The sequence below is a fragment of the Procambarus clarkii genome, chromosome 5, assembly GCF_040958095.1.
Source record: "Procambarus clarkii isolate CNS0578487 chromosome 5, FALCON_Pclarkii_2.0, whole genome shotgun sequence".
Classification (NCBI taxonomy): domain Eukaryota; kingdom Metazoa; phylum Arthropoda; class Malacostraca; order Decapoda; family Cambaridae; genus Procambarus; species Procambarus clarkii.
The window spans coordinates 18,075,542-18,094,651 of NC_091154.1; the positions used below are offsets into that span (position 1 = coordinate 18,075,542).

At 42.1% G+C, this 19,110-nt stretch overlaps 1 non-coding gene across 1 annotated transcript in view; it reads right to left on the reverse strand.

The window, feature by feature from the left end:
- Positions 1–82: 82 nt before the first annotated feature.
- Positions 83–19,110, reverse strand: part of LOC123763947 (uncharacterized) — a 60,202-nt gene continuing 41,174 nt past the window's right edge. Inside the window, exon 2 of the transcript XR_011231190.1 lies at positions 83–2,146. This is a non-coding gene — a transcript (uncharacterized protein). The remainder of the gene's footprint in view (positions 2,147–19,110) is intronic.

Sequence of the window (19,110 nt, forward strand, 5' to 3'; positions counted from 1 at the left end):
AACAGTCCATTTTTGTATACTCCACACAGTTGCTATAAATAGAAATTTTTGGATGATGGGTTATTAAATTTCAATAACATAGTATCATTCTATTAAATTTAATCTTTAAATGACTAAGTGATTTTGAATAGAATTTAACAAATTAGAATATAAGGAAGGTCAAAATTGAGGGTGGAGGGTTGTGGTGACAGCTCACAAAACAACCTTTCTTACACTGTAAACACACTACAATCACTGGGAAGACAATTTTTTATTTGTTTTGAGGCTTTAGCATAAATTTATTTATTTCCACATCTATTGAGTAGTTGTTAAAAGACCATTTGGACATCCATTAGACTGACAAGATTTATTTCCTGTATGAACTCTCTTATGCCTTATTAGAGAAGTTAGATCTGCAAAGTTTTTTGGACACTGTGAACACTGATAAGGTCTTTCTCCTGTATGAATCCGCATATGTGTTGCTAGGTTGTTTTTATATGAAAAACTTCTTAGACACTCTGCACATTTAAATGGTTTCTCTCCTGTATGAGTTCTACCATGTAATACTAAATGTCCTTTTTGTGAAAAAGCTTTTAAGCATTCTTGACACTGAAAAGGTTTTTGACGTGCAGAAACTTCCTTATGGTTAGCAACAATAGATTTCTCCGAGAGGCCAGTTGGATACTCTGAACACTGAGATGGTTTCTCTATTGTGTGAGATCTCATATGCACTACTAGATTACATTTAAATGAAAAGCTTCTTGGACACTTTGAACAATGGTAACGTTTCTTCCCTGTGTGTATTACTATATGTTTAGTCAAGGTAGAACGATCTGAAAAATCTTTTAGACATACTGAACATTGATAAGGTCTCTCTCCAGTATGAATTCTCATGTGTATTTTTAGATTACTTTTATTTGAAAAGTTTTTCTTACACAATGAACACTCATAAGGCCTCTCTCCAGTATGAATTCTTGAATGTGTAACGAGATTATGCTTATGCAAAAAACACCTTTCACATACTGAACACTGATGTGGTTTCTTTCCTAAATGAATTTTCATATGTGAATCTAGAACAGATTTATGTTTAAAGTCTTTTAGACACTTGGAACACTGAAAAGGCTTCTCTTCTGCATGAACTCTCGAGTGCCTTACTAAATTATTTTTTCGTGTAAAGTCCTTTTGACACACTGAGCATCGATGAGGTTTCAGTCCAGAATGAATTTTCGTATGTGATACTAGAGAAGATTTATGTTTGAAGTCTTTCAGACACATTGAACATTGATATAGTTTTCCTTCTGAGTGAACACTCATATTTCTTCTTAGATGTATGAAATGGGTATTACACAACAGCTGTTTGGCTGATGTTACCTGCTTACTGAACTTAATAGAGCATGCACAAATCACAATACCCTGATGAATCTATGAAAATATTTTGAGGTTATACAATGGGATAGAACAAGGCCCCAGAAACATGCACTACCAAATAAGTACAGTATCCGTATGATACATGTATATTTACTAAATATGATACTATGTTAAAATTAAAAATAATTTAGTAGAAGATACATCTTTATAAATTTGATTTCATTCCAAAATTTCTCACACTGAGTACCAAGATTTTCTTCTCTCTACAATGAAATCATGTGCTCAATAGATATCTGTAACATGTCATATACTGAATATTGTTTACAACTAAGAGCCTTCCTGTTTCTGGAGCAAATTTGCCTTAATGTTAAATGGACCCCTTCTAGACATTCAAGGATTAAATAACCACAAAAGTCTTCTGAACGAGCTCTCACTTGTATTACAAAATCAAATTTATTTGAAAAATCTAGAGATAGACAATGGTTTGTTTCCAGTGAGAAACATTGCATGTTCTACAAGATAAAACTTAACTACACTAGTAACCAGGGCTATAAAGTACTTCTGATGAACTGGTCAATATTTACTTCGGCGGTGCCAATGTAGCACATTAATGAATTAGGATCTGATGAGTGAAATACGCTCGGACTCTTGAGAGGAGCTTCACACTGCTTGATGTAACACCAAAGTATCTTCTGACATGTTTTTGTTACCCAACACGTACTGGTAGTTCTGCAACACGAGAACTGTATGTGGCACTGTGTGCTGGCACTGCATTTGTACATCCGGTGCAGAGATGAATCTGTAAATGAAAGAACTAACTAATAAAAAGGAATAAGTTCAAACTCATTTGAGATGTAATGGATGTTTCTAATGTGCTGTTAGAACCTCATAATCAATCAGGAATACAGTACTAAGAACATTCTTTTTCAATACATAAACAATGTTTAATCTCTGTGATGCGTCACATTTATTGTGAAATTCTCCTTGTGCGCCGAAAATCAAGTACAGTACAACCTCGATTCAACATACTATATGGGACCAACCCCAGTGCGTTGGAGCGTTGGATTCGTTGCAAGAGGTGACCTTCAGGGGGCGTTTGCATCAGTGTCTTTTTTTTTCTTGTACACAATAAAAATGTATTATCATATTATATACAGTACCTATATATTATTACCCTACTAAAAAATACTGTGTTACATTTGTTATTTACCTTATTGTTGGAGTTATGTCCATCTTGAAGTCTCATGGAGTTGTGAATGCTGTACACTCAACCCGTCCTCTTAAAAATAACGTCACTTTTGGCTGGTATGCGCGCTATGGCCAAATTTGTACGTAATTTGAAATGAAATCGACTCACAAAAGCGACGTACTGTTCCGTTTTCTGTTTGAGTCGTCCGGCTTACTCGGCAAGCTTAGAAAAGGAAACTTTTCATTAACGTTTTTCATAACGTTTTGAAACTTTATGAGGATTTCCCGCCCACCTAACCTATCAGAGGACCCTTAACTTACTGTTGTTGAAAAAAAAATCCCAAATTTATTTTCATTTTTTTTCATTTTCAAATTACGTCCATATTCAGCCATACGGGCAAACGGCCAAAAGCGACGTTTTTTTTAAGAGGACAGGTTGGTACAGTAAATACGTACTGTAGTATATTATACAGTGGTACCTCGGAATGCGAGTGTCCCTGAATGCGAGTTTTTCGGAATATGAGCAGGATTTCCTCGGAAAATATGTCTCGGAAGGCGAGGGTTACCTCGGGACGCGAGTTTGTTGATACGCGTACAGGGCGACCTAGCGCATGGTGGTTCGGCGATCGTCGCCCCTCTGCCCCTCCGCTTCTCAGTTTACCATTGTCTCGCGCCCAGTGACTACCCCACATCAATTCTTCACCCGGATTTTGAGTGTTTTGTTGGATTTTTGGTGATTTGTCTATACAATTTGTTATTATATATCTCACCATGGGTCCCAAGAAAGCCAGTGGTAAGGATAAAGGCCAGAAAGCCAATGTGAGGATAACAATAGAGGAGAAACAAGAGATCATTCGGAAGCATGAGAACGGTACACGTGTTGTTGAACTTTGTAGGCAGTACAACAAAGCCATATCAACAATATGCACTATACTTAAGAAGAAAAATGAGATTATGGGTGCTAAAGTGGCAAAAGGAGTAAGAACAATAACGAAACAAAGACCACAAATACTTGAAGAAGTGGAAAAGTTGTTATTAATTTGGATACACGACAAGGAGTTAAGGGGTGACAGTGTTTCGGAGGCCATTATTTGTGAGAAAGCCAGGGTGTTGCACGAAGACCTTCTAAAGAAGACCCCTGCAACGAGTGATGCAGATACGAAAGAGTTTAAGGCAAGCAGGGGCTGGTTTGAAAAATTTAGAAGGAGAAGTGGTATCCATAGTGTTACAAGGCATGGGGAGGCAGCCAGCTCAGACAAACCAGCCGCTGGACGATTTATTGACGAATTTAAAGAGTTTGCAGAGGCTGAGGGATACCTACTGCAACAAGTGTTTAATTGTGACGAAACAGGACTGTTTTGGAAAAGAATGCCTAAGAGGACATACATTACCAAGGAGGAAAAATCCTTGCCCGGACACAAACCTATGAAAGATAGGTTTACGCTTGTGCTATGTTCAAATGCGAGTGGCGATTTGAAAATTAAACCCTTGCTAGTGTATCATTCTGAAAATCCAAGGGTTTTCAAACAATATAAAGTGCAGAAAACCCATTTGTGAGTGATGTGAAAGGCTAATAAAAAAGCGTGGGTGACTAGGCTTATTTTTTCAGGGTGGGTGAATGAAGTGGTGTGCCCTGCCAAAGAAAAATATCTGCAGGAGAAACATTTGCCACTCAAAGCCGTGCTTCTCCTCGCCAATGCTCCTGCTCATCCTCCAGGCTTGGAAGATGATTTGTTGCCCAGATACAATAAATTCCTCACAGTTAAATTCCTTCCTCCTAACACCACTCCTCTAATTCAGCCTATGGACCAGAAAATCATAGCGAATTTTAAGAAACTTTATGAAAGGGCACTTTTCCGGAAACGTTTTGAAGTGACTGAAGCCACAAACCTCACCCTCAAAGAGTTCTGGAAACACCATTTTAACATTTGTAGTGCTTTAAAACTCGTTGACACAGCCTGGCAAGAAGTGACTCAAAGAACCCTGATCTCTGGCTAGAGAAAATTGTGGCCTGAATGTGAGAGAACTATTGTTATTGATGCGCCTATTGTTGAGGAAATTGTTACTCTAGGCCAGCAAATGGGCTTGGAATTGGATGGTGATGATGTGGAGGAGTTGGTGGAAGAACACAACAAAGAACTGACCACCAAAGAACTCCTAGCCCTTCAACAGGAACAGCAAGACAACGCAGAGGATGATTCTACAGTGGAGGAGGATGAGGCAGTAGCGAATGTCCCTTCTGCAGTAATTAAGAAGGTGTGTCAGATGTGGGAAGAGATTCAAACAATTGTTGAAAAGACTCACCCAGAGAAAGCTGTAGTAGGCTATTGCCTTAATCTTTTCAATGACAATGTGATGCCTTACTACAGAGACAGCTTGCGAAGAAGGAAAAAGCAAGCTTCCATGGACAGATTTGAGGTGAGGAAATCGAGCAGTGAGCCTCAACCAGGACCTAGTGGCACTCAGATAAAACGTCCCAGGGAGAGCACACCAGAAAGGTCCTCACTGCCTGATGTGATAATGGAAGGGGACTCCCCTTCCAAACAGTAACTCCTCTCCTCCTCCCCTCTCCCCACCATCTTCCATATGCCTACAGCATTCGACAGCAAGGTAAGTAATAACTTGAACATAGTTTTGTAGGTTTATTTAGATGAATTAGGTATAAAAATTTAGTTTGATGTGGGGTTTTTGGGGTAGTCAGGAACGGATTAATTCATTTCCCATTATTTCTTGGGGAAATTAGCTTCGGAATACGAGTTTTCAGAATACGAGCCGTCTCCAGGAACGAATTAAACTCTTAACCACTTAACTGCGCCAACCGAGTTTTCTCGGTCAGCGGGAAACTGCGCCAACCGAGAAAACTCGTTTTGATTTTTCGTAACCAATTCTAAATGTGTATGAGGTTGGTTGTGTACGAAATAGACTCTTAGGACCTCCAGTGAGAGGCAGCCATCTTGGAAAAAAATCCCAGAATGCCCTAGGGCTGCTGGCTGGGTTAGTACTGAATGAGCAACCATGGGTGGCGCACACGCCTCTGGCTCCCAAACACCTGTCGGATGCGGTGTTGAAAGATAATGCTCTGTCGGTGAAATTCAAACCTTATTGTTTGAAGAACATAAGGGTCATAATATTGGGGAAGTCAGGCGCAATAAGGACCTATCACAAAGGTCGGATGCAAGTGATACAGCACCTATGAGGACGATATAGCAAGCGTATCCAGTTGTAGCTCTGAGCATCACCTTTGCAATCCTATGCTATTTATTTAGATGATACTTAGATGAATCGTTTTCTGCGTTCAGTGATGATGCATCTGATACAAATAGCATAGATGAACAGTGTTAGCGGCTTCCATGGTGGTGTTTTCCATAGATATTTTCAAGAATACCTGAATCTCTTCCCAACTGACGGACACTCTTGAGGCTAGCTGAATCTCTTCCTGACTGACGGACACTCTTGAGGTAAGCTGAATCTCTTCCTGTGTGGGACCATACAAAGTGATCTTTTCAAGACCACCTTACAAATTGATCTTTTCCTATAATCTTTTCAATACTACCTTATGCTTTACAAGCTTGGTTACATACAACCTACAAGTTCTAACGCCAAGGGTGTACGTGAGTGTGTAACGGGGGGGGGGGGGGGATTTTGTTGGATTGTGTAGAAAATCAGAACAAAGTAAAGGAAGAAGGAGAGAGGAGGAGGGAAGAGAAGAGAGGGGATGGGTGGATAGAACATGGGGGAGGTTGAGGCAGGAACTGAGGTGGAGAAGAGGCGAGCGGGCATAGAAAACGGGGAGCGAACGGGAAGAGGGGAGGCAGGGGGGAGAGAATGAAGGAGGAGGAGAAGATTGATGTAGGAGGAATAAGAAGAGTAGGGGAGAGTGCCTGATTGTTATTCTATCTATACTCTATGATGTTATTATTCTAAGATGTTCTGTTGTTTGCTGCCACCACCTGTCATTGAATCTAAATTCACTTCCACTTAAACAATGCGACAGGAACACTGCTTAATTTAGTTATGTCTCACTTTTTCATCTAGATATCTCTCTAGCCTTAACTCTTACTTGTGGGGACATTGATTCAAAAAGAGGACTAAACAAAAGTCAAGTTTGTTATTCTACACCGATATTTATTGAATCCAATTTTCTCAAATTATTCCAATTAACTCTTTGACATCCTACTATTTAACACAATATTGACCAAATTAAAAAGGGGGGGGGGGGATCACCCACTCCATACACTGCCCACACCATACATGGCTAAATGGTTCAGACTCCACTAGCTCATCAACACTAAGACACCCAATCAAGACAATGCATTACTGACACTCTTACCTCACAGCTCAGACGGATACACCCTGAGGGTGCCTGGAGTGTCACCCGTCAGGGTGAGGAAGCTGGCCGGTCACCCCTCTCTCTGTGCAAGGCGGTTGCTAACTGAATCTACCAGCCATCCCCAATGTGGGGGAAGCTGTGTACTCTCTTCCTCATGCCCAAATAAGGCCTGAGAAGCAAAACTAACCCTTATAGGACCCAGGCAGGTCCTGCAGTACACAAGGCCCTCTTTGTTCAATAGTACTCCTGTCAGCACAAGCCAGGCCGGCTCACTCTTCCACTACCATCTCGCACCATCCCAACACGCACATACGCATACACACACACACACACACACACACAATTACAACTCACAATTATAATTCACAGTTATACATGAAAGAGTGCAAAATACTTGCACTGTTACATATCCCCCTATCTCCCCCAAAATGAAGCTTTTTGTAGTGGGATCCAATCAAGATTGAATCACACTCGAAAACTTCATTTAGTGGAGACATAAAATAAAAAAGTAAGAATAAACATATCAACAAGGTGCATAAAAAAATACAAGAAAATACATCCTAAGTAAAAAAAATAATGACAAAATCCTAGCTAAAATATTTCAGTTCAATTTTTACTTGGTTTAACAAATTGTTATTTCAACATTTTCCAGGAGCCTAAAATGTCTGTTAAAAGTCTCTGAAGATGTGGCACTGGGAGACACGATTCGCAGGCAGGAATGAAGGTCGTAACAATGCTTCCTGATTCATCAGCTTCCGGATGCTGCTCCTTCAGGCGCCACAACAACACTAGTAACCGGGGTCAGAGCCAAGAGCCTACTAGGTGCACTATACCGCTTACTCGGCAGCCCCCGTCACGTCAGGGTCAGCCCACGCCGAGCATCTACTGGCCAGCGTTTTTGGGGTCCTGGAGCGACCATTGGGGCGGCAATTTTCACTCCCAAACTACAGACCCGCGCTGCTCTTCCAGCGACGTCCTTCAACCCACATCCCTCGACGGAGTCTTCGGGTTGTACTGTCACGCTGTCTCACACACGGCCACAAGATGATGTGTCTGCCAGCAAGTGGCAGCCAATGAAGGCAACCAAGCTGGTCTTGACACAGCGTCCTTGCGTGTAGTGCTCCCAACACCAAGCACCAGACTAAGTGCCAAGTGTGAGCATCTTCTTGGGCCCCGCTAGTGACCAATGACCATCACTAGGGGCCGGGCGTCAACCGTCACAGGCTGGTCGTATGCGGTGGCCCATGCATCTTCTTCTTTCTTCTCTCTTCTTCCTTCTTTCTCCTTCATCCAGTGGGGTCGTCGACAGGACAACCTGGGGGTCCACTGGGGTCCAACGGGGTCGCCTAAAGTTGGTAACCGGCAACATGGGGTCCAATGGGGTTGCCTTAATAGTAACAGACAACCAGAGTCCACCGTAGTCAGCTTGGGGTCCACTGGAGGTTGCCGTGCGAGGATGACAGGCAACATGGGGTTCACTGGGGTCCGTTGTTGATGAACCGATGGTAATGGACCGGACTGGGGTCGTTCTTCTTCCGCAACCAGTGGGGTCGTCGACAAGACAACCTGGGAACTGCTGGGGTCCTGATGGTAGTGGAACCTCGTCATCTGGGGTCCAATTTTGGGTACCCCGGTGATATTGGGGTCTACTGAGGACAGCCTGAGAGGCTTATCCTCCATGAGTGCAGACTGGGGTCGTACTTGAGGCGTGACTGAAGGTGTCACTCTTGAAGCCTCTGTGTGGGGAACGACCCGAAGGTCGTCCCGGGGTCCGTCTGGACCTGTAGTGCCCCACCACTGGTCCACAGCTGGTTGGTGGACGTCTGCATGAGGGATGACCTTGAGAGAGAGTACTGCTCCGCCCTGGTGGTCGCGGAGGTTGTTGGTAGTCAACACTCTCCTCCTCCCCTGGAAGTCTTCAAACATAACTCCTCCACTCCAACCTGAGAAAAGAGTGTAAGAGCCACAGTATGCTGTCCAGGACCAGGTGTCAATAATTAAATGTGCTAACACGAGCATAGTCTTCCCCAAGCCAAGTATAGTCGAGCACTGGACTGACTAATCTTTAAAACCTAACATAATGAAAATTAACTCCACAAAAGCTACACCTCTAGCTCTGAACTTCTTCCACATTTAACAAAATACACAATAAATCCCTTACACTATGAAAAATCTTAGCCTGGCATTTAATTTCTAGGTTTCTAATGCTAGATGGTTAATCTAGAGACTATTCTAATTCAATTTAAGATTAACTCTCGTGGTGATTAAAACTACGATTGTTCCTCGGTAAGCTACGACTGGTAACTACGTCTGACCCGCCCTTGGGGAAAAACATCCAACACTAGCAGCCGTCCTCCCTAAGACACAATTCACGACCAGAATGTTTGAGGTCAGTCTCGCTGCCAACATGACCCCCTCTATGATGATAACTCAGCTACACTCTAGGTGACGGAGCACCGTCTGTGGCCTTATCGTTAAGATCTAGAACTCGAGGCAACTCCATGTACCTCAGAAATGTATCAGTAAGCGTCCTTCACTGATAATTTCCCAGACAACCTGCCGAACAGATTGCTGTACAACCTATAACTGGGTTGTACACCCCTGGAAGCTATGAAGAGAAACGAGAACTAATTTCTGTCCATAGATTTCAGAGCGAAGCGTATACCCCAAACTTTCATCTAGTTTCCCGTATGTCGCACTAATCATAACACTTAAAATACGTGTGGCTCCGAGCAACGAATCGCGAGCCCGCTTAGTCCTACGCTTATTCCCTACACTTAATTATATACACAAGTATACACAGCAAGGCCAGTGTCACCAACACCGCCTCACTAGACTGCCTCATACACAAGCAGCCTCTTACAGAATGATAATCTCAAAATTACCACTAAGTTTAACCAAAAACTTATAATGATTCTTTAATTTCAATGAAAATTACTCTACATTTTAATGTATGGCACACAAAAATTTAACAAAATCGCCAAACTCGCGAATTAAAATGAAAATCGCCAATATAAAACTCGCCAAATTAAAATCGCGAAAATCGCCAATATTCAAGTCACTAAGTTTCTCTACTAGTAGCTGGTCTGAGCTCAAGACACGTGAGTCGAGGATAATTAATATCCTAAACCGCTGGCACCATTGTAACGGGGTGGGAGGGGAGTTGTTGGATTGTTGAATTGTGTAGAAAATCAAAAAACAAAGTAAAAGGAAGAAGGTGAGAGGAGGAGGGAAGAGAAGAGAGGGGATGGGTGGATAGAACATGGGGGAGGTTGAGGCAGGAACTGAGGTGGAGAAGAGGCGAGCGGGAATAGAAAACGGGGAGCGACCGGGAAGAGGGGAGGCAGGCGGGAGAGAATGAAGGAGGAAGAGTAGAGTGATGTAGGAAGAATAAGAAGAGTAGGGGAGAGTGCCTGATTGTTATTCTATCTATACTCTATGATGTTATTATTCTAAGATGTTCTGTTGTTTGCTGCCACCACCTGTCATTGAATCTAAATTCACTTCCACTTAAACAATGCGACAGGAACACTGCTTAATTTAGTTATCTCTCACTTTTTCATCTAGATATCTCTCTAGCCTTAACTCTTACTTGTGGGGACATTGATTCAAAAAGAGGACTAAACAAAAGTCAAGTTTGTTATTCTACACCGATATTTATTGAATCCAATTTTCTCAAATTATTCCAATTAACTCTTTGACATCCTACTATTTAACACAATATTGACCAAATTAAAAAGGGGGGGGGGATCACCCACTCCATACATGCCCACACCATACATGGCTAAATGGTTCAGACTCCACTAGCTCGTCAACACTAAGACACCCAATCAAGACAATGCATTACTGACACTCTTACCTCACAACTCAGACGGATACACCCTGAGGGTGCCTGGAGTGTCACCCGTCAGGGTGAGGAAGCTGGCCGGTCACCCTCTCTCTGTGCAAGGCGGTTGCTAACTGAACCTACCAGCCATCCCCAACGTGGGGGAAGCTGTGTACTCTCTTCCTCATGCCCAAATAAGGCCTGAGAAGCAAAACTAACCCTTATAGGACCCAGGCAGGTCCTGCAGTACACAAGGCCCTCTTTGTTCAATAGTACTCCCGTCAGCACAAGCCAGGCCGGCTCACTCTTCCACTACCATCTCGCACCATCCAAACACGCACATACGCATACACACACACACAATTACAACTCACAATTATGATTCGCAATTATACATGAAAGAGTGCAAAATACTTGCACTGTTACAAGTGCGTTATTTGCAAGCACACAGAATGAAGAAACAGGAAGCGAAAATTTATCTGAACCTGGTGCACTGAGAGCGAAGTCGCGCTGTGTACCATGGGCTACTTCGTTGATTATTACTCACTTCCGAAGTACTGAGTGTGTAATACAGTGTGAAACTGTACATATTGTAATTTTAGTGATTTTTTAACAAGTAATATTGTGACAATAAACATTTATTGTGGACACATTACTGACAATGTATCACAGTTCCATGGAACATTATGAACGTTCTACTGTATACATACTGTAAAGGACACAAATATGCATCATATACGATAAAAAAAACAAATAAAACCGCATTGGAAATACATAAAGCAAATAATTTAAAATATATTTGTGGCAACACCCGGTGCTTGAATAGCCCGCGCGACCGTATCTGGGCGAGTCACGCATGGGCGACCAGGCCCTGATGACGTCACAGCGCATCTTGTCCACGTCCCTACAGCCAAAGTAAGTGGAAATTGGTACTTATTTTTACATAGACATGTTCAGGGAAGGGAATTTACCATTTTACGAAGAAAAAAGAATTTTTTGGGAACACTTCATTTCATGCGCACTGGGGAAATTTCTCAATAAACTCCGCGCAGCACGGTGGTTAAACTGAGGTATGCCTGTACCGTTAACACTGTGTTGATTAAGTAGTTCTGCTGTATGTTGAGTACTACAATACAGTTTATGAAAACTATTGTACACTAAAATTACTGCAACTTTAATTTTAACACTATGTACACACTTAAATTTAACACTTGTTCTGTCTGTTCACATCACATACAATGTTTTTAGATGTTTGCATCAGCTTTGCTGGTGCTTGCTGCTGTTGTGGCTTCAGCTGCTTCTGAGCTGGTGCTGGCTGCTGTTGTACCAGTGCTGGGTATGGCTGTTGTACCAGTGCTGGGTACAACTGTGCTTGTGCTGGGTATGGCTGTTCTCGTGCTGGGCATGGCTGTTCTCGTGCTGGGTACGGCTGTTCTCGTGCTGGGTATGGCTGTTCTCGTGCTGGGTATGGCTGTTCTCGTGCTGGGTATGGCTGTTCTCGTGCTGGGTATGGCTGTTCTCGTGCTGGGCATGGCTGTTCTCGTGCTGGGCATGGCTGTTCTCGTGCTGGGTACGGCTGTTCTCGTGCTGGGTACAGCTGTTCTCGTGCTGGGTACAGCTGTTCTCATGCTGGGTACAGCTGTTCTCGTGCTGGTTGATTTTCTGCTACAAGTTCTTGCAAAATATTGCTTCATTTTTGGCATTAATAAGGCACTATTAGTAAGCCCCTGAGACATTTTGTTGTATAACAATACAGCTGTAGTCCAAAAATGGTAAATTCCACAATTATTTTTCCACCGGCAGTTAAATACTGTATGTTAATCGCAGACAAAACTATTGGCATTGGGCGCATACTGTACGAACGCAGACTAGGTTTATACGTACACCCTACAGTAGGCTGGTGTTTAAGCCAGATCCAGTAACATAAATTTCTCTCAAATATTCGATTTACATCAAATTATATAATTTTGGGTTATATATTTAGTTTAGCAACATTATTACGATAATAAGAGCTATAAAAAATACTTATTTTAGAACCAATTTATTCATTTTATTATTTTGAAGCCGTAGGTCACTGAACTATAGCGACGAAATCGAACAAAACAAGCATAGTGTGTGCACACGGATTAGACCTGTCCACTCGCACTGGACTTGTGAGCTGCCAATAACATGAATAATTTCTCAAATAGGAGATATCTATCATGTTACAGTATATTTTTGGTTTTCTTTAGTTTAGTTTAATTAGGATAATAAAGTAATTAAAACACCAGTTTTAGAAATGATTTATTAATCTGAAACGTTCAAAGTCATGGGTTACTGAACTATAACGACACAGACGAAAGTGAGTGAAACCTCACTGTAAAATGAGGTTTACAGTACAGTATTCCCTTATCTGTTCACCCTCACTCATCTTCTTTCATAACAGAAAATGTATATAAGAAGATTTTCAACACATTAGCTAGCTATTCACGCTTCAGCCTTTAAATTAATTTACAAAGATGCGTGTGCCACAAATCAGTGAACGAAAGTCATTGAAACTCAGTCGTTCACTTGTGTGGACCACTCTGGCTGGTGTTTGGTTAATATGCTTTACTTATTGAGTGAACCATTCTGGCTTGTGTTTGATTCATATGGTTCACTTGTTGTGTGGTCCATTTGTGTGATCCAACTTGGCTTATGAAGGAATTATTAATTGTAGATAGAATGAGACAGTTTTCCACCACTCTGTGAACTCTGTCCCAACATCGTAAGCTTGTGGACCACTTGTGGTTCACTTGTGTGATCCAACTTGTCATATGAAGGAATTATTAATTGTAACCTGTGATGGAATGGGAAAGTTTTCCACCACTTTGTGAACTCTGTCCCAACATTGTAAGCTTGAGGACCACTTGTGTGGTCCACTTGTGGGATCGAACTTCTCATATGAGCGAATTATTAATTGCAATCTGTGATATAATGGGAAAGTTTTCCGTCAGTCTGTGAACTCTGTCTCGACCTAGTAAGCAAATCCGAACATCCCCCGCTTCGACGAACCATTGTTCGGCAAACCAGGTGAGTAAATCCGGCCTAAAAAGTGTGCGAACTAGCGAGAGATCGTTGAATCAGGGTATGTTGAATCGAGGTTGTACTGTATTAGAAAAAAAAATTATTTGTAAAATGATAAATTCCCTTCTCTAAACATGTACTGTACATGTAAAAAAATTATCAAATTCTACTTACTTTGGCTGTGGGGACGTCATCACGGGCTGGTCACTCGTGCATGAAGCCCTCAGATGTGGTCACGCGGGTCACTCAACCTGCCTTGCGAGTTGCCACCAATATATTTACAATTAGTTTGTCTATGTATTTTCAATGCGTTATAATTAGTTTTTTATCGTACATGATGCACGTTTGTGTCATTTAAGATATGTATACAGTAGAACGTTCATAATGTTCCATGGAACTGTGATACATGTGTCAGAAATGTCTCCACAATAAATGTTTATTGTCGCAATATTACTTGTTAAAAATTCACTAAAATTACAATATTGTATGTACAATTTCACAAACTATTTACACAGTAACATACTGTATTATACACTCAGTACTTTGGAAGCGAGTGATAATCAACGAATCAGTCCATGGTACACATGGTGACTTCGCTCTCGTTCCACCAGGTACAACAGATTTTCACTTCCTGTTTCTTCGTTCTATGTGCTTGCAAATAATGCACTCACGTACACCCTTGGCTTCAGTACCTGTAGGTGTTATGTAGCCAAGCTTGTGAAGTGTAAGGTACTGTAGTCTTGAAAAGATTATAGGGAAAGATCAATTTGTAAGGTAGTCTTGAAAAGATCGCGTTGTAAGGTATTCTGGAAGAGATTAAGCTATTCTGAAAGAGATTCAGCTATTCTTGAAAAGATCTATGGAAACCACCACCATGGAAGCTGCTAACACTGTTCATCTATGCTACTTTTATCAGATGCATCATCACTGAACCCAGAAAATGATTCATCTATGTATCGTCTATAAAAATTGGAGATAACACAGGATGGTCATGGGTGGCGCTCAGCTACTTCTGGATACGCTCGTTGTATCATCCTCATCGATGCTTTATCACTTGCATCTGACCCTTGTGTTAGGTCCTTATTGTGCCTAGCTTCATCAATATCATGACCCTTATGTTCTTCAATAAGGTCTGAATTTCACCGACAGAGAACGATATTTCAACACTGTATCGGACAGGTGTTTGGGAGCCAGAGGTACGTGCACCATGGCTCCCAAACCATGGTGCATGCACGGTTGCTCACTGGGAACTAAGCCGGCCAGCAGCCCTTGGACATTCTGGGAATTTTTTCCAAGATGGCTGCCTGTCACTGGAGGTCCCAAAACTCCATTCCGTACACAAACTACAGCACGTGCATTTTGAATGGGTACTGTTATGACCCCGTGGAGCCTGGGGTGGAATGAGTGTACCCCAGTGAGAGTTATTCTGCCTTTCAGACCTGATTGAGAAGTCAGAGGAAAGAGGTATACATTAAATATATAATAATCATCAGTGAATAATTTAAAAATATAAGCAGCGGATGATCATTTACTAGCAGGAGGTCGTGACCTCACTTGAGCTACGGCAGTCGTCAGAGACGGGTTGTACTTTGTCGATTCTCCTGGAAGAAGGAAGAATATAGTTCCCTGTGTTAGTGGTGGAGTGAAGGCTGCTTGTTTCCAAGTGTGTGGAAGCTGTTGGGGACTTTGTGCACCATTTCTCTCTGATTTTGATAAATTAGAAACGACCTGGAAGTGTGTGTCTGTCGAGCCGTTGTGGAACTCTAATTGCGTTCTTCTTCAAAAGGAAGGAAGCAAGCAGGCGTTTCTGTTGTGAAGCCTGCTGGGCGACTCCGTGTACTCAAGTCAGGACTTGAAGAAGCCTTGTGAAGCAGTCCTATAGCGTTTTTTGGGGGCGGCCTGAGTGAGCGCCATTGTTGAGGACCAGGGCTCGAGATCCCCTACGTCATATATCCCTGCAGTAAGCCTGTTTAATAGTTTGTTAGATTAGCAACCAGTGTTTGATCATGTGCTCAGCAATCATAGTGAACATATGTATCTTTTGTATATATAGGGTAGAAATTTTATTGAGACACTAAGCTGAAATAGGAAATTTAAGTTGAGTGGATATGCTGGAGGCAATAGCAGCATACCTCACTCTCCCGTGTTTGGTGAGCGACTGAGGGACAGCAGCCCCAGTGACGGAAGGAGGCCCCCAGCGACGCATCAAGACATGTTCCTATGTGGACCCATCCAGGATGGGGGAGGATCCACCTTGCAGTGATGCCATATTGTTTAACCCTTAAGCTGCTAAGGGGTCCTGAGGAGATTTACACCCCTGTGTGCAAGAATAAAAAAATCTAAAAAACTTTTTCATCTTCTAAAAATGTTAATTTGTGTTCCCTGAGCATGGGGGAAAAAAATCATAGGCGACATATTTTGGCCACAATAGGTCGAGGAAGTCTGGCAAAATGTGAGCGTTGACAGAGCAGTTGTCAGTGGCGGTCAGCGTCACCCAAGCTGTCAGGTGGAAGTTGCCACAAAGATATTATTACCTAATTATTTCAATGTCTCTGATTTTTTCTTTTTTTTTTTTTGCAGTATTATTAAATAGTGTGTAGTGTGGATATATTTATATAATAAAATGGGTGAATCATGGCTATACCCAAGAGTATGGTGTGCATATTAGTAATTCAATTATTATGTTCATAAACCAATAAACAAATAATTTTGCTGTTATTACACTCTATACACAGGTTATATATAAGTATCTGCATGTTTTGTTCACCATAACAAACCACTAAGTTGGTATTTTGAGTCAAACAACAGCAAGGAGTGACCGCCACACATCAGTCAGCCACTCTCCACCACTCCCTCCCTCAACATCATCATTTCACTCTCCCACATTCTCCTCCCACCATCCTGTTTTTTATATTCTTCACTATGTACAGACATTAAATATAAGTATCTACATGTTTTGTTCACCACAACTGTACAACTAAGCTGCTATAGTTAGTTTAGGCACTAAGAGACGTCGCTACACACAGTCAGCTGGCTGCTGCCTCCCTCACACATTCAAGGTCAGACGCACTAAAATTTCTCCCCCAACAATACTGTTTGTAGTGTTATTAAACTATATACACACATTATATAAAAGTATCTACATGTTGTATGCACAGTAACTGTACACTTAAGCTTGTAGGGTGCCCAAAGAGCATAGCAGCCACCCTCTACACAGCTAGACAATTCATGCAGACGATGCCACCTCCGAAACCCAAATGGCTCCTCTCAACATAATCCTTTTGCTGTTATTACACTAATACACACATTATATATAAGTATCTACATTTGTGTTCACCATAGAGAACCACTGAGCTGGTATGGTGAATGCAGACAATAACAGGTGGCCACACAGTCAGTAAACGACACTCTCTCCCTCCTTCCCTCCCTCCCTCAGCATTACTCCTACCACATAGCATTAATTATCACAACAATCCTGCTATTATCACAATCCTGGTAATTTTATCACAGTCAGGAGTCATCTGTAATACTGTCATCGCTAAACAATAGCAGTTACATATTTATTTTGACCTTTTAGGCGATGCTGTGGTCACAAGCTGAACAGCAATGCTGTTAGCTCATGTTGCGTGAGCCAGCCTTGGTTGCTCCCATGGTACTGTGGCTCTCACACCGGGGAATATTGCCCACGATTTTTTTTAACATGGCGTCTATTTACATGAGCCCTGAGGAGGCTAATGTGAACCCTGTGTAGCCGCGGCCATTTGAATCATGCCCAGCACCTAATGACGTATATATATGCCATGCGCACGGTGGGATATGTTACTTAGGGCATATAAATACGCCATGCGCAATTTAAGGGTTAAAGAGATGTCGGGTAGAGGAGTTTATTTTCTGTGAATACATATAATTATGTTTTGTTAGGAAAATATTTAAAAACCTTTATTATGGCATGATGATGAATTTGCAGGTTTGTGTTGGAGAACTGCAACGTTTGTGTGAGAGAACTGCAACGTTTGTGAGAGAGAACTGCAACGTTTGTGTTGGAGAACTGCAACGTTTGTGTGAGAGAACTGCAACGTTTGTGTTGGAGAACTGCAACGTTTGTGTGAGAGAACTGCAACGTTTGTGTGAGAGAACTGCAACGTTTGTGTGAGAGAACTACACCGTTTGTGTGGGAGAACTGCAACGTTTGTGTGGGAGAACTGCAACGTTTGTGTGGGAGAACTGCAACGTTTGTGTGGGAGAACTGCAACGTTTGTGTGGGAGAACTGCAACGTTTGTGTGGGAGAACTGCAACGTTTGTGTGGGAGAACTGCAACGTTTGTGTGGGAGAACTGCAACGTTTGTGTGGGAGAACTGCAACGTTTGTGTGGGAGAACTGCAACGTTTGTGTGGGAGAACTGCAACGTTTGTGTGGGAGAACTGCAACGTTTGTGTGGGAGAACTGCAACGTTTGTGTGAGAGAACTGCACCGTTTGTGTGGGAGAACTGCAACGTTTGTGTGGGAGAACTGCAATGTTTGTGTGGGAGAACTGCAACGTTTGTGTGAGAGAACTGCAACGTTTGTGTGAGAGAACTGCAACGTTTGTGTGAGAGAACTGCAACGTTTGTGTGAGAGAACTACAACGCTTGTGTGGGAGAACTGCAACGTTTGTGTGGGAGAACTGCAACGTTTGTGTGGGAGAACTGCAATGTTTGTGTGGGAGAACTGCAACGTTTGTGTGGGAGAAGTTAGTGAGAGAACTTCATACCGGAGGAGGAGTATAAGCTGAACTGCAAGGTGATGCAGGAGTTGCGGAGTGGAACTCCAGTGACATAGTGAATCTTCAAGTAGTGTAGAGTGCTACACGTCCTTTGCGCGAAGCCGTGTGAGAGAGCTTCATTGACATTCGAGGACTTCAGATGCAGCAGATTGGAGGAACTGTATGGAGTACCTAACCTGATTTTGAGGACCCAGACAGATGTATTTGATAGTGGACCTCGAGGAATAGAACAGAGGACCGGACATTTTGAGGTTTAAGGGAGTGCTTGGTTGCGTTTTTTGGCGTGAAAGGTTCAGTGCAAGGTTAGGGGTTCATGTTTATTTTAAAGTAGGATGTATATGAATATTTTTGTACCCTGTATTTCAGTCCAAAGCAGTGAAGAATGCAATAGGTTGTGAACTGAGGAGTGAGCAGCAATCTAGTACGGTTATAGGATGAAGACTTAGGGAAATGTTGGAGTGTTATCAGTTGATAGCAGCCTAAGGAGTTGCATAGTAATATTACTATTTTTTTTTTAATGTGTGTGTGTGTGTGTGTGTGTGTGTAATTACCTAAGTGTAATTACCTAAGTGTAGTTACAGGATGAGAGCTACGCTCGTGGTGTCCCGTCT